Source organism: Thermobia domestica, chromosome 16 (genome assembly GCF_964235325.1).
Source record: "Thermobia domestica chromosome 16, izTheDome1.hap1.1, whole genome shotgun sequence".
In the NCBI taxonomy this organism is placed as follows: domain Eukaryota; kingdom Metazoa; phylum Arthropoda; class Insecta; order Zygentoma; family Lepismatidae; genus Thermobia; species Thermobia domestica.
Genome location: NC_137469.1, coordinates 11,319,329 through 11,336,713, shown reverse-complemented (window position 1 = coordinate 11,336,713; position 17,385 = coordinate 11,319,329). Strand labels below are relative to the sequence as shown.

General features: G+C 38.1%; 1 pseudogene; it reads left to right on the top strand.

The window, feature by feature from the left end:
• The first annotated feature begins 623 nt into the window (after positions 1-623).
• Positions 624-17,385, top strand: part of LOC145672416 (cytochrome P450 4C1-like) — a 54,974-nt pseudogene continuing 38,212 nt past the window's right edge.

Sequence of the window (17,385 nt, the reverse complement as noted above, 5' to 3'; positions counted from 1 at the left end):
CTGAATTTCACTTCATTTTCTTAAGTATTTGTGCTCTATTGTGAGTAATCTTTGCATAAAAACTGGAAATTTTTATGTACATTTGCTGCGACGGCATAAGTAAACACCTTTCACCGTTTGTATTGCTGTTTTCAAGAGTGGCTATGGTCAAGTACAAAGAGAGAAGAAGTAAAAACAAAATGCATGTAAAAATTATGCGAATCTAAAAGAATTTAAAATGAAGTAACGTCTATTTGTTTGCGCGAAGAGTGATATAAGAATTGCTTAATAAGGCACGTATGGAAATAGGCCTATCTGTTGCTCAGATTAGTCAGAAGGCTTACAAAAAGGATTCAGGGGGCGTGAAGTATACGATAAAAAAAGAAAGAAAAATAGGAAAGGAATAAAACCAAACTGAATAATTAAATTTAAAAGTACACAGCTAGTATCTTTGTGAATCTATCTCGTCAGTTTGTGAATCTTACACGTCAAATGTGCATCTCGGTTTCCTGACTGCTGCCAGCGTTTTTTCGCCGAAAAGGATGGAATTCCCATTTTTGATCCCGTTCGGTCGAATCTTTGGGTATGTTCTTGTGTTTACTGCAACAGTAGTCATCATATATTACAAAAGAAAACATGCTCGTATGGTGGAGCTTCTAGAGAAGATCCCAGGACCACCAGCTAAACCGCTTCTGGGAAATTTCTTGTACATCAAGAAGAAAAAACGTGAAGGTAAGTGTTTTCTATATTAGATTAGCAACTAGATTTCTGGTTGTTCGACATCCATGGCCATGTTACTGCGTCATGTATAAGGGATGACTTTCTCGGTGATCACACTACCCGGCGAATTGCAGAGGAAGAAAGAAAGAAGGAAGGGACCCTAGTAACAAATTTGGTTGGCCCAACGTTGGGAAAATGATGGTCATGCAACATACCAACGGTGGCCCAACGTCAGGTTTGGTCGCTTTGACAACCATTTCCCAACCAAAAGAACTGTTCCCCGACATTTAGCCAATGTTGAAATAACGCATTTCTTGGTTGGAGAAACAGTCAATTCTAGTTTCGTTGCGTGAAGATGGGGAGAATAGTTGGTTGGCCAATCATACATTTAACCAACGTTGGGCCAACTTAACTTTTTCCACTATAGGCTTTCACCAACCATTACCCACCGTTTTGATCAAATCTCACTCAATTCCCAACGGTGGGCCAACCAACCTTGCTACTAGGGAAGGAAGTGGCATAGAACGAGACTGGGATCACTTGTACCAAAGGCAACAGCGTCAGAGGCTACGTTATTCGGGGCTACCGTAAGTACTTTCTTTCTAATTTTGACTTTTTATACAAGAATTGAGACGGGTTCTAAGATTGATGTTTTAAGCAAGTTTACTTAAGAATTAACAGGCTTCATAATAAACAGATATTAAGCATAATGTTTACACTTTGTGCTTATGTCCTTTATCACCAGCAAATATTGCAAAAGATCTGAAAGTTAAAGCGGTGTCTCAACCATTGCAGTGCATTCAGTACTCCCCAGCTCGAACCCTGCACCTTGTCCACCAAAGGCACATGGGAGCCATTAGATCAGAGAGGAGGGCTATAATAATAATAATAATAATAATAATAATAATAATAATAATAATAATAATAATAATAATAATAATAATAATAATAATAATAATAATAATAATATTTGCAACTCAGCACAAATGCAGAAACACACAACCAAATTAATCATGTTTTAGTAGATAAAAGAACCCAATCATATTGATATTCAATCACTTAGACAAGCTGACTATGACACTGACCACTACCTGGCAGCAGTGAGAATAAGAGAAAGATTATCGTTAAAAAAAAAAAAATAAAGAAATAATTTTCATCTGATAACGGAAAGGTTTAATTGAAAGAAATTAGAGAAGGATCAGGCGAGAGTAGATTATTAGATTGAAGTGTCGAATAGAATCTTAGATAGTTCGGAATGCATTAGTGTTGAGGATACTTGGGTTAAAATTAAGGATAGCATTAAAATTAGAACAAACAAAAAAACTAGGGCACGCGAAAACACATAGAAAATAAAATCTTTAGGTTTTACGTCCCACGATTATACCGGTTAGGCTAAAGGAGGCGGTGATAATGAGAGATGAGTGAAATAGTGGAATGAAGAAAGTAGGAGGAAACGGCAGAAGCCCAAGAAAACACACGAGCACGATATTTGTCAACCACAAAGTCCACACAGCGCGAGCTGGGATCGAACCGGGCACCCCAAGTGCATTCCTGGTCGAACCATCGTTTGTTCCTATGTATTTTCGCTAGGGGGCGAAAACACATAGGAACAAACAATGGTTCGACCAGGAATGCACTAAACGAACAGAGAATAGAAAACAGACACAACTACATTGGCTACAAAATCCGAACGACAGAACTGCATAAAATTTCATTAACATTAGGTGGGAAAGATTTAGAGCTTTTAGAACAAAGAAAAGTGTTTTTTTTTTTTAAAAAAAAAGAAAAATATTCGGGACATGTATAAAAGTTTCAGCGAAGTTAAAAAAGGCTATTAACCTTTATATATACAGCTCGACCCCGATAACTCTAATTTCTTGATAAATCGAATTTTTTCACATTCGCTTGAACTCTCCATGACACTCAAATGTTATAAATAACCTCTGAAAGTCGAATATTTAAAAAATGCAATCTCGGTAAGTCGAATTTTATATCATAATCATATTTTTAAAAAACCTCGGTAACTCGAACTTTCGTATCTACGAATCTCTACAAGTCGAAGTTTACCTCTATAATTCGAATTTCTCTTGACATGACCTCGATAACTCGAAGCTCTATGCTTTTACACAATTGTCATTGTTGCTAGTCCTGTCAGTGTACTGTAATTGTGTTTTACTATTATTAAAGGTGCTATTAAGGTAAGGCCTCGGTATTGAGAGCTGATCTGCCAAACGCTTTGGCTGTCTGTACTTCAAGGTTTCCCCAGGTATCCACTTGACAGAGGCTGCTGAAAACTGGAGTAACATTTGAACCAGAGTAAAAACGGTTCAAATAACCGTATCAATGATCGAAATCGGGCTGTTTGTTGATAAGTAGACGTCTTACCATCTCAACCATCGCCACTCTAATTTTATCAATGAGTTACATATTTTAGTTTCGGAAAACGTCAGCTTTTTTAACGCATTGTACTGATCAACTATACAGGGGTGAACCTGAAAGATGTGCACAAACTCCGGGAGGTGATTCGTGATATGAAAAGAACTGACAAAATTCTCTTGAATATTATCGAATTCCGCGTCGTGTAAGAGTGACAGGGGTGCGAATGTGGAATCGAAACTCCAATCGTGACAATTGGAACGGAACAGAAAGGTGTGCACATACTTTGTGAGGTGATTCGTAACATCAAAAGACGACAAAAAGTCCTGTTGCATGTTGTCGAATTTCGCGTCATGTACGAGTGACAAGAGTGCTAACTTGGAATCGAAAGTCGAATTCTGAAAATTAGAACGGAATAGAAAGATGTGCACAGCAATCACGACGGGTAATTCGACAACATGCAAAAGGACTTTTTGTCTTCTTTCGATGTTACGAATCACCTCCCGGAGTTTGTGCACATCTTTCAGGTTTACCCTGTATATTGTATGATATATAATCAATCTATTCTGGTTAACATGTTGGTTTTGACCCAGGAATTAAAGCTATACACTAGTAAATTTATATATTTAGTCCTGTATTTAAAATAAGTTATTTCAACACAATAAATAAGGAATAGTATTTAAAATTCTGAGAACCTTTGTAACGACCGATATTTTAGGTTCGGTTACAAATTATTTCATAACGATCTATTAATAACCACACACTGTTTATGTTCACCGTTATTTTCACTTACTTTGTTACACTGTAAAAAATGAGGTGTTGAAACAACACAAAATGACTACCACTTTAGCGTGTTACTTGTGTGTTAATTCAGCACCAAGCACATCGCCTTCCGAGCATATCAAAAATAACTAGTTATTACCTGAGAGAACTTGCATTGTTATTTATCGTTTAATGTGAGCAAAGCTTTGTGAAATATCTTTGGCACCTATGTCAAGTAATGAGTAATGTTCTATGTTTTCTGTAATCTGTCACAATAATATTGTTGTAAACCTGTGAATCGTCTGACAACAGTTACATAGGCAACAGTTCTGCCATCTTATGTTCATATATGCTAAGGCACAAGAACAGGAGCGTTATTTCAGACTTCGCTTGAGGGGGGCAAAAGCACCACAGACACAAGACTATCCGGTTTTGTACTAGTATATTAGTAGACAATCGATTAAAGTATATATATTCCTCAAACTCTTGGGGGGGGGGCAATTGCCCCCTCCTGCCCTCCCTAAATGACGCCCCTGCACAAGAATAACAGATAAAGAAAACAGATGGAAGCACAGCTATTTGTATAACTGTTGTCAGATGATTCACAGGTTTACACCAATATTATTGTGACCGATCACAGAAAATATAGAATGTCATTAGTTAATTGCCATAAATGCGAAATATGTTTCGCAAAGCTTTGCTCATACCAAACAATAAAAAACAATGCATATACTTACAGCCAGTAATGAGGTATTTCTGATATGCTCTAAGGCGATGTGTTTGGTGTTAATCGCAACTGGATAAAGACAGTTAACGCTTTAGCAGAGGAAAGTCATCCAACTAAGTATTGGAAACATTTCAATCGGCTCATAGGGAAAACCAGCACCTCTCAGTATCCTCTACTAGACAAGAATACTGCCCTTACAACGGACTCTACGAAAGCGGATGCCTTTGCCCATGTTCTTCAGACCACTTTTACACCAGAAACTTCTTTTCGAGATAGGTCGACACTTTACAGACGCATTGACAGATATACCAATCCTCATAATAGATATCTTCAAATTAACGTAGACCATACTATGGATGACCAGCATCCTTTAACGGCGCCAATAACGCCACTGGATATTACAGACGTGATACGTCACAAGAAAAACACTGCGCCTGGGTTTGATGGTATAACCTACCGCCATATTAAAGAAGGTCCTGCTATTTTGCTACATATTTTGGCAACGCTTTACAATTTTGTTCTCAGAACCGGCTACTATCCACCTACTTGGAAAGTCTCTAAAGTGCTAATGTTTCTGAAACCCCACAAAGATAAAACGGATCCAGTTTCTTATAGGCCAATTCAGCTCACGTCCACACTCGGCAAAATCTTTGAGCGCATCGTAGTCCGCAGACTTCATAGGCATTTGCTAATACACGATCTGTTACCCAAACATCAAGCTGGCTTCCGTCCTGAGCATAGTCTCCTTGATAACCTCTTACGACTTAGCACTATTCTTACGAACCATTATAATAGAACTGCACCCTCATGCCTACTTTTATTCGATCTTGAAAAGGCCTTTGATCGCGTGTGGCATAATGGTCTTGTGTATAAGTTACACTTCTTCAATCTTCCTGCCGCATATATACGTATGGTGTACCACTTTCTTACGAATCGTCTTGCATACATTTCCATCAACGACAGTTTATCTTTCCCTATTTTTCCTTACACCGGTGTCCCGCAAGGTTCAGCCTTATCGCCACTATTATATATCTTGTACGTCAGTGACCTGCCTGTAATGCCTGAGCCTATTTATACCTTCACATTTGCAGACGATACCGCACTGCTGGCTTGTGGCAAAACTATGCACCAAATCAACATCTCTCTGCAAAAAGCCATAGATGCTTTTACCAACTGGTGCAGTAGATGGAAGTTGAAATTAAATTGTACTAAGACCCAGGCTCTCGTCATCATTCCACACAAGAGACGCAGTCGAGTACGCCGCAATCCATCATTACTTAACATTAATGTAGACGGTGTACCCATCCACCCTAGCACTACTGCTAAATATCTGGGGGTAACTTTCGACGCCAAGTTATCTTGGAAACCTCACCTTCTTTCCATCAAGGAGAAAGCGCAAAATCGTTTAAATCTCCTGAAGCGGCTCGTCGGTACTACCTGGGGTTTGCATACCGATACTGTTCTAAACACGTACAAGGCATTTCTTCGCCCATGTCTCACTCACGGTCACACTGCCTGGGTTAGTGCGAGTGATGATTTCTACGAGCGCCTACGTATTATAGAACGCCATGCTTTACGTCTCGCATTTCGAATCAGATTACCTAGCCCGACACGTCTCTTATACGAACGACTAACATTCCCGCACATCACTCGACATCTGGAAGACCTTCGCTCTCGCTACATAGACAAGAAATGGAGAACACAGCACCATACACTTATGGACACCATACACATTGATAGTCGACTTTTCGCCTCACCTACTTATTACTATCCTCCACTGCGACATCTCCTCTCCATCTATAGCCGGACGTATCCAGAGCACCCTGACCATCATTTCTTCGACATTTATCATCCATCAGAATTCAACCCGCACATCTACCCATCGTCTGCACAGTGACTCCACCTAACAAGGGCTTCCCCCTTGTCTATCATCAGTGTTGAGTAGCCCCAACACAGAAGATAAGCTCATTTGTGAATACTAACTCTTCCCTGTGTACTGTGGCGTCTAAGCACTTCATCTCATCATTCGCTCCGCTCATTAAATAAACATCTTTCTAAAATTCACAATCCTTACATCTGATCACTGTTATCTGGAGCACTGTCCTCCATACTACATGTTACTATTCCACATTCCTATCTGTGTTTCTAGTTTGTACCATCAATGTTTTACAACAACAATAATAATTCACCTGTGTATGAATAAAGTGACTTACTTTATTATTGTTGTTAAACCTCATAGCCCATATATGTGCTAAATCATAAGCAATGTCTATCTGAATCACTCCCAAAGAGACGACGTTATCGTCTGCGGTATAACATATTAAAAAAAAAAAAAAAAAAATTTGGTGTTAAATTGACACACAAGTAACACGCTAAAGTGGTAGTCATTTTATGTTATTTCAACATCTCATCTTTTGGTGTGTACATTATTCCTACTAAACGTTAAAATTATAATATACACGTTGCGAATAATGGTATGTATCACTAGGAAGTGCTATTATCTCCTTGAATACTATTTCCGCTTTCAAGGTTAGGTTTTGCTAGAACAAAATCCAACAAATTGATTTAATGTAATCGGAAAGCGTTTATTTTACGCCCTACCCTAGCCAACTCTTTAAACTTGGTCACAAGGAAGCAGGCAAGTTTAGATTTACATCGAAATTGCACCACTTGAGTATAACGTATTATGATGAGGGTCAAGTCGAACAAAACGAGCCCTGCGGGGCTTCTAAACCCCTTCGCTCGCTCAGCTATGTTTCGTAACGTAAGTAAATCACCCTTTTTTAATCATTAAAGTTGTATGTGCCCTTCTCTAACTCCCCATTACCCCTACAACCCCTCACTTCGCGAGGGCCCCATTTCTTACTCTTCTGTTGCTTTATAACGTCATTGTTTATAAGGGCTATCAGAAATCTCTAGGAAAATGGTGGAAAAAAACACAATTTATGCATTATATATTATGTACAAGATAAAATTAGTATTATTTTCATCTAATTTTTAATGAAAAAAGTGTCGAAAATTTAAAAAAAAATAATAAAAAAAACTTTCTTTGGGCAGGGTTTGAATCCATGCCAAAAGCAATTTTCACCATTAGCACGCTCGGCTACGAGGGCCGACAGCATCTGGTGTTTGCTTTGTGCAATATATACGCTATGTGGCAAAAATCGGATAACTCCAACCAATCAGAACCGTGTATTTTAGTTCCTATGGCTAGGGTCGAGGTGATTTTTTTAAAAACGCAATCGGATTTTTTTTTTTTTTTTTTTTTTTTTTACAAAATGTGTTTTGTGATTTTACTGATTTTACGATAGTTTGAGCATTCAAAAGTAAAGACAATATCATAGGAATTTTATAAAAACACATTTTGTCATTTATTCTGAAGTTGATCGCCTCCCTGGTTTTCGACAAAAAGCGTAATAACAACTACGAAAATTTAAAAATCATAAATTTTTAGGACCGCTTTAGAAAGGTATAATAGAGAAAGGTAGGGTAGAGTAGAGTAAAGTAGGGATAAGTAAGGAAGGATAGGATCGGGTTAGCTTAGGATTAGGAAAGTTTGTATCTGTTTTGTTAAAATTAATAGAGCGTAATCGTCTCTGCGTAAGCGTACCAATCGGAGCGCCTTTGTACACCTGCAGCCATGTTCAGAATACAAATGCTCGTTATTTTCCCACAATCCAACCATGTGGTAACCTTGCGCTAATAAATTACCTCTGCTTGCCAAATAGTTCCAAGTTTATAACCGCTTATAAAGAAAAATAAACACAACTTCCGCTCCCCTTACATATTATAAAACACACCAACGAGCAAATTATCCATTCCTTCCCTGTAAGTTTTCAAAATTTTGCTAGAAACGGACGACCAACTTTGGAACTTACCCCCACATTTTGGATATCATATTGTTAGAAATAGGAATTTTGTTGATTTGTTTAATAGATAATAGAGTGATAGTAAATGACATTCTAAAACTCATTGCCCCTAAAACTCTCTTATGTTACTTGTCACCATGCCAAAATTATGAACACGCAATTCATGAATAACAGCAAAATAATTATATAATATATGCCACTGTTGTATAATTTTGATAATGTCAAATTGGAATGGAATATGGAACAAGTGAACCAATGTACAGACGTAGGTGGGGCTGCGGTGGCTCAGTGGTAACGGGTTCACCTCTGGTGTATGGGGTCCCTGATTTGATCCCAGCTCGCACCAAGTGAGTTTTGTGGTGGACAAACACCGCGTGCGTGGGTTTTCTCCCGTTTCCTCCCACTTTTTCTTTCCACCATTCCATTCACTTCTCATCATCACCATTTCTTTTAGTCTAGCAGCCATATTCGTGGGATGTAAAACCAGAGGTAACGAACGCTCTACCACTGAGCCACGTGACCCGAAATACCTCGAAAGGGATAGTGGCTCTATACACTGAGATACGGTGTTAATGAATACGAAATATAATGAAACTTTTTAAGTATTAATTGTAAAGCTCTTGTAGGAATTATAAAGTATATATTACGTTAGTTTATCTTTTAAATTTATCTTTCAGATTTATTCAAGTTGATGTGTAAGGCTTCCAAGTATTATTTTCCAATCCTACGTTTCTGGTTTGGTCCTCTCGGATATGTTATACTGTTAGCACCGGAAGATCTCGAGGTAAGACGCTTAAACTAAAAATTTTAATATATTTTTTTTTTGTTGGTGTCTTAAAATCTTGGGCGTAAATAAGGGCCCCGCAGACCCCGCATTGCGAGGGGCCTCAAGCCAACAAGGGGCCCCAAATCGTGAAGTGGGACGTAGAGAAGGGACCCTGCTCCACGCTGTCTGCGGAAGGGCCCCCAAGCCTTCAATTACGCCACTGCTTAAAATAGAATACTGGTCTTATCTAAATTGTTTTTCTCTTATTGAAGCGAACGGAAGCGAGTTGCAACCATTTGACAAGTACGTTCAGTCGCTCAACTATATGGACGAATTGTTGAGTGCAGTAGTTATGTTGGAAACAGTGGCGGTTTCAGGAGTCACCCAGAGAAAATTCCCCTTACTAAGACGTATCTATAATCGTCCTCAACGTAGTAGTGTTTTCTTAGTAATATTTTCGCCTCGTGTATTGAAAGTCCCTCCCTCCATGGGAAACCTAAAATTATCGTCCATGACAAATTTGCAGTGCACTTAAAGCACACATTGGCAAACTTTCTGTAGATACATTCGTTATTAAATTCACGGTAGAGTAGCACGATATGTTCAATGAATACTAGAAAATAACTGGTCGTAATTTTAATATCAATTATTTTTATTTCAATACTGAATATGTTCATTGTGTCAGGCTGTCTTGCAATTTAACAAGAATATCAAAACACACATGAACAACTCATAGGAATGTTAGTGATTTCCAAGTCTTATTACCCACGGGCTTCTTCGCACCCGTGTTAGTTCGTTGCGAGCTTCAAACTTTCCATTTGAAATTTTGTCTTAAACTGAAGAAGAAAAACAAACTTAAAGTTCCAATAGTAGAGTTAAAGTGTTACATTTATTTGCCTAACTTTAACTATATACATGGTTTTGATTATATTTAACTATTTTTTTATTATTATTTTAAGTATGTTTAATTTCCTTTAACTGTCTTGAATTGTTTGCCTAACTTAATTTTTAACTATCTTTCCTTCTCTTTCAACTATTTTAAACCTTATATTTAACTTTAATTTTTACATATCTTAAAATTTTTTAACATTTTTTTTACCCACTATTATTTTTAATTATCTCTAATCCTTGGCGTATTTACGATTTTGTTTCGAAGGGGATGGGGCTTTGCTAACTTTATTCCTGGAAATGTGAAAATTCTGCAAGATATTTAATTTACTTTAAAGTAGTAAATAAAATTTCGAGGAGCTTAAGTCCGGAAGTTCCCTTAAATACGCCACTGCCTCTAATTATTTTTTTTTTATCTATCTTCAAATGTTTAAACTGACGTTAATTTTTCACCGTTTAGTACTTGACATAACTTTAATGTTTAAAAATCAATTTTCAATTTTTTACCTACCTTAACTTTTTTACTTGCAGTTTTACACATTTTTAATACTTCTTAATTTTTAAACTGAGGAATGACGAATGCAACATTTAGGAGGAACAAAAGTCTGTTTTGTGTATCCTGGAATAAAGAGTTAAGGAAAAAGACTCATGAAATGTTTCGTATGTAGTTTTATGCTCTGTGGGGCAGAAACATGGACATTACCCAAAAGTGATGAAAAAAGACTGTTGGATTTCGAAATGTGGGTGTGGAGAAGAATGGAGAGAATTCGCTGGGTCGAATAGAAGACGAATAAGGAAGCAATAGTAACGATAAGCTAGAAAATAAAAAAAATCGATGTAATTAAAAGAAGAAGAAACTGGTTGGAACATTGGCTAAGAAAAAACTGTATCATAGGCAAGGTGTAAGAAGGTACACTGGAAAGAAAAAGGTAGAGAGGGCAAAAGACGCTACAGTTGTTGGATGATACTTAAACAGAAAATTCTTACGTCAAGACGAATAGATTAGCTAAAGATCATGGAGCATAAAAGCTTCTTAGCATGTGGAAAGTGCCCTCCCAATCAAGACAGAATACCTCTGATAATTTAGTTTGTTGTTTACCTTTTTTTTAACGTGCTTTCAATATTTTACGTATGTTTAATATTTTATCTATCTTCAATTTCCAATTTTTTAAACCTACCTTCAATGTTTTTTTCTTATTTGGCACTAGGGGCCTTATGCAGAGTCGTTTTGACGTATGATTAGCGTCATACTAAAGGCCTGACTACTGCAGGAAACATATATTAGTCGAACTCTTTAGTATGGCACTAATAACGCGTCAAAACGACTCTGCATAAGGCTCTAGGTGTCTATATATTAAACTGTTAGGTTTATATGTTTGTGGTCAATCCTTTCGAAAATGAGATCTCGAACACCACAAATACTATAAACGTGCCTTTTTCTCTGGTCGATTTTCAAATTTAGTGTAGATTTGCCAGTTCTCATTCAAATCTTAAAAAAAAATGTCTTTATTTTTCTATTCCACATTTTAGGCGTCGTTTTGGCCCGATTAGTTTAATATTGTCACTAGGCTGTTAAGGTTGAAACCCTTATGAAAGGCAACCAGTAAAGGAGCTATGTATAGCGGGTTGATGGACATTTCAGGCGCTTTGCTTTAATCTGACAAGTGAATGACAAACCCTATTGCAAGCTGGTAACTTCGAAGGCTTGTGGACCCACAATGAGGCGTATTCGGATATGAAATTAAAGAAAAAAAATGTATTTGGTATCATCTATTACTTATTCAAGTTTGCCACAAACTCACTGAAATGCTATATATTATAACAGTACATTTATATGTTTGTATATAGCAATTCACACACTTTGACACTCCTCCTGTGTTCGTAAAGGGACTTGCACAGATATAGTGAGAAGTGGGAAGGAGATTCGCGCTCATATTAGAACTGTACGCGCTGTAAATAGTGCAGGTTCAGCTAGTAATTATTGAAAATCTGTTTCTGATTTTTATTTAATGTTCCATTTGATAGTGAATATCCATGCAGTAATCGTTTCTCTATAAAATCATTTTCAGGTTATCCTGAGCAATATGAAACATATTGACAAAAGCAGAGACTACAAATTTGTTGAACCTTGGCTTGGAAGAGGTCTTATCACGGGATCAGGTAACTATATGCTATTTGTTCGTTTGATTTCATCAACCACTGCATAATTAACTTAATGTCAAAATGTACATGCCTTTTGATCTCTACAAGTATGTATATTTTAGTAAAACAGAGAGATAAGTAGGTTTTATATACAGTGTGTTTCAAAACAACACCGACAATGTTTGGAAGATGATTCCTGACCCCAAGATAAGAGAAAAAGTATAGACCAATCTGGGTGCACAAATGCTTCCTTTAGGAGTTGTAGGCTGCGAAAACATGAAAAAATGAACTTTAAAGGTCCATAGCTCCAATATTATGGAACCTACCGTAGTTGGGTCAAGACTTCACTTACTAATTAATAATGCACGCTATCCAAAAATACATTTTTCAGAATCCTAAGGTACTAACGTACGTAACAATTTTTATATAGGGAGTTGTGCTACGGAATATAATACATACTCACCAACTGTTTCTATAAAAATTGTTGCGGAAATATCGCAAGATTCTAAAACATGGATATTTGGATAGGGCACATACTAGTTCTTACGTGAAGTCTTTACCCGACTACGATAGGTTCCATAGTATTGGAACTATGGGCCTTTAAAGTTCTTTTTTTATCTCAGGCACATCTCATCTCCCCCATAACATTCTCTTCCCCCTGTAAATGATAATGAAAATGACCCAAAATACACGGTTAGTTGGTTGTTTTTTGTTTTAAAAGTTAAGTTCTCCCTTTTTAGCACCGAAGCTCGAACAATAAGGCTATGGCTTAACAAAGATGCGTTACCCTTCCCTCCCGTAGTGAACGCGACTTAGATGGCTACTCGGTAATTTTACTTTCGCCAGAGTTAAAAATCATACTGTGAGTCAGTCAGGGTTTCCCTTACTGCCACACCTTTATTCTCATTCATGCGAATCACGAGAAATGATCTTATTGTGTTAAGATTTTTCTGTGATTAGCTAATTTTTCGGAATTCTTTGTATTTTTCTGGATTTTCTTTTGTTATACACACATATACTTTATAATAGCAGAGTTCCAATACTCTGCACAAAGCATCTTCCAAGGAGCTGTTTCTTGCTAAAAATCCCCTTGTCTGGCAACATGTCTTTCCTTTTTTTTCCCTTCCGTTAGACATCTTTCACTGATTCCGAAATAGCAGGCTGTGTATTGTTCCGAAACGCACTAAATACGCTCGAGTCGACGTATTCTGTGCGTTTTTTATTGCTTTCGTGTTTGCAGCACATTGTGATTATCCATCCACATTTAAATACAAAGTCAGCGTGTTTCAAGTAGAGATGGCCAAAACCGGTTCCTGGTGGAACCGTTTTTCGGGTCTGAACGGATCCGGTTCTTGAAGATCCGGTTCCGGAACCGGTTTTTCGGATCCAGGTCTGGAACCGGTTTTTCGGATCCAGATCTGGAACCGGTTTTTCGGATCCAGGTCTGGAACCGGTTTTTCGGATCCAGGTCTAGAACCGGTTCTTCGGATCCAGGTCTAGAACCGGTTCTTCGGTAACCGAAACTTTGTTACCATCCCTACGCTAAACGCGCGCTGCTGGCAAGCTGTGAGCAATGTGCTAGATGAAATGGTGGAAGCGCCCAGGCGGTGACAGCTTGTTTCATTTGGCTAAATAAAGCGGGTAACTGGCAAACTCATTGGCTAAACAGGCAAACTGGCCAACTCATTTGGCTAAACACCCACTGGTGGACCAAAATTTTTTTGGGGGGCACAAGCGGGTCTGGGCGGGGAAGGTACAAGTGCATGGTCCTCTTTGCATTATTTTTGAAGGTGAACTTTGTGCTTCCTTTACGGGTGTTTGGGGGCTTTCAGGTCCAGGTCTGGAAGTGGTTCCTAAGATCCGGTTCTGGAACCGGGTTTTCAGATCCAGATCTGGAACCGGTTCCTAAGATCCGGTTCTGGAACCGGGTTTTCAGATCCAGATCTGGAACCGGTTCTTAAGATCCGGTTCTGGAACAGGGTTTTCGGATCCAGGTCTGGAACCGGTTCCTAAGATCCGGTTCTGGAACCGGGTTTTCGGATCCAGGTCCGGAACCGGTTCCAGAACCGGTTCTGAAAACCGGATCTCCGAGAACCGGTTCCTCGCGGAACCGGTTCCGCCGGAACCGGAACTTCGTGGCCATCCTTAGTTTCAAGCGTACGCATGAGCGATTAAAAAAAAAGCGTTGCGAACCCATCGACTAGCCGTATACTATAACAGACATCTAGCTAACATCTTAACGTGAATTCCGAACCCCATGAACGTTCATCGGGAATAGAATCCAACCTTCCCACTCCTAAAGATATAATTCGATGTTAAATGTCGCTTTCGAGCAGCTAGGGTTTAAGACAAGGCTTACTGTTTCTAAGCGGGATATGAACCGCAACTCAGGTTTGTATCAAAGACACATACTCTGCCGGAAATTGAACCATGGACTACGCACACGCGTGCACGCAGCGTTAGCGTCAGTGTTCGTTGGATCTCTTAAGGGCCTTCACTACAGCAAAATTAAACTACCGCTAATTTTAGAGATTTTCTGTAATATCTTCAAACCAAATAAAAATATTCGAAAAGCAGAAACGTAGTGAACTAGATGATTCTATTTTGCATGTGATACCATTATCACAACTCATCTATCTGCTTTTGATTTGCAACTGTAGATAGATTTAGCATTTTTCGCGGGTTCTGTAAATAGCGGCATACCAAAAGCAGATAGGTGAATTATGGTAAAGGTATCACATGTAAAATTGTATTGTCTAGTTCACTACGTTTCTGTTTTTCGAATATTTTTATTTGGTTTGAAGATATTACAGAAAAACTCTAAAATTAGGGTAGTTTAATTTCGCTGTAGTGAAGACCCTTAAGAAAATTCCCCTCGACTGACACAAAATTTTCCCTTTTCTTATCAAATTTCCCCTAGTTTGTTGAGTGTCCCATTCCTATAACAGAAGCAGTGTAATAAGATTAATTTAAGCTGTATTAAAGGCAGTAGCAACCACATTTGTTTCATTCAATTGCTTTTTGCTGCTATGTTTTTTTTTTTTACTTTTTCCTTCATTTTGTTCCTACAAAAAATACACACAAATACACCCAGCAAACAACTGGATGAAATTGTGTTACTTTGAACCTTTCCGCAACACAAATTATTGCTATTATATTGGTTTATTTCTGAAGAACAAAGACAAATTTAAGCATTTATATTGATCACTCAGCCAGCGAGAGAATTTCCCTGGATTTTCACTTTAAAAAATCCATTTTTTTCTTTTTGCTAATTTTATTTATGATCTTTCCCAAGATTCGGGAAATTTCCCTCAAACTACAAATACTGTTAGCATCTGGAGAATGCATCCGGAGGGGTGCTTACGGGGCAATAGCTGAAACTGTCTCGTCTCGAAAAGTGTATCTGTTTCTATTGCAGGGCCGTAACTTGTGGGGGTAGAGGCAGTAGTAGTCCCCCCGTTATGGCTAGCCGAGTCAGCAAAAATTTTTGTGACGTCATAGGTCAAAGGTCAATGACCTCGGCCAGGGGTCAATGACCTAGGGGTACCTAGGACCACCCCCTCTAAATTTTGGCAGGGGAACCATGGCCCACCCCTAAATTTTGGCAGGGGTACATAGGACCACCCCCCCTTAAATTTTGGAAATTGCCAAATCTAAAAATTTGGTGTGGTAGCCTAGGACCATAGTATGTACCTCTATCAATATTGGGTGTCTATGTCGTTCCCTTTCATGGGTAAAAAAATTGCCAAAAATTCAAATTTCGGGGGTTTTTGACCTTATTTATCCCCTTTGATGAGGTATTATTACCCTATATAGTTATATGGGCGTATACAGGGGTTCATTACCTTTCATAACATATGGGTATATTAATGCACCCCTTGAAAAATTTGGGAGGGGTACCTTGGCCCACCCCTTAAATTTTGGAAATTGACCAATTTAAACATTTGGTATTATAGTACCGGACCCTAACATGTATTATGATAAATTTGGGTGGTCCACCTCGTTTCCTTCTAGGGGTATAAAATTGCCAAAATATAAACGTAAGCAATACGTTATACCACGTGTTTGGTTTTGGTCGATTTTATCCCCTTTGATGAGGTGTTATTATCCTATATAGTTATATGGGCGTATACAGGGGGTCCATTCCCTTTCATAAGACATGGGTATATTAATGCACCCTTTAAAAATTTGGGAGGGGTACCTTGGCCCACCACCTAAATTTTGGAAATTGCCCAATTTAAACATTGGGTATTATAGTACAGGACCCTAATATGTATCATGATAAATTTGGGTGGTCCACCTCGTCCCCTTTTAGGGGTACAAAATTGCCAAAAATGGTTTTTGGTCGATTTTACCCCCTTTGATGAGGTGTTATTACCTTATATAGTTATATGGTCATGTATAGGGGTACATTCCCTTTCATAAGACATGGGTATATTAATGCACCCCTTGAAAAATTTGGGAGGGGTACCTTGGCCCACCCCTTAAATTTTGGAAATTGACCAATTTAAACATTGGGTATTATAGTATAGGACCCTAATATGTATTATGATAAATTTGGATGGTCCACCTCGTTCCCTTTTAGGGGTATAAAATTGTCAAAAATATAAACGTAAGCAATACGTTGTACCACGTGTTTGTTCTTTTGGCCCATTTATCCCCTTGGATGAGGTCCTACTACATTATATAGTTATATGGTTATGTATAGGGGTCTATTTCCTATCATAAGACATGGGTATATTGGTGCACCCCTTGAAAAATTTGGGAGGGGTACCTTGGCCCACCCCTTCATTTTTAGAAATTGCCCATTTTACACATTTGGTATAATAGTATAGGACCCTAATATATATTACTATAAATTTGGGTGGTCCACCTCGTTCCCTTTTAGGGGTACCAAATTGCCAAAATTTTAGTACAACTACGTGTTTGGACTTTTGACCTAATTTATCGCCTTTGATGAGGTGTTATTATCCTATATGGTTATATGGGCGTATACAGGGTTCATTACCTTTCATAAAACATGGGTATATTAATGCACCCCTTGAAAAATTTGGGAGAGGTACCTTGGCCCACCCCTTAAATTTTGGAAATTGTCCAATTTAAACATTTGGTATAATAGTATAGGACCCTAATATATATTACTATAAACTCGTTCC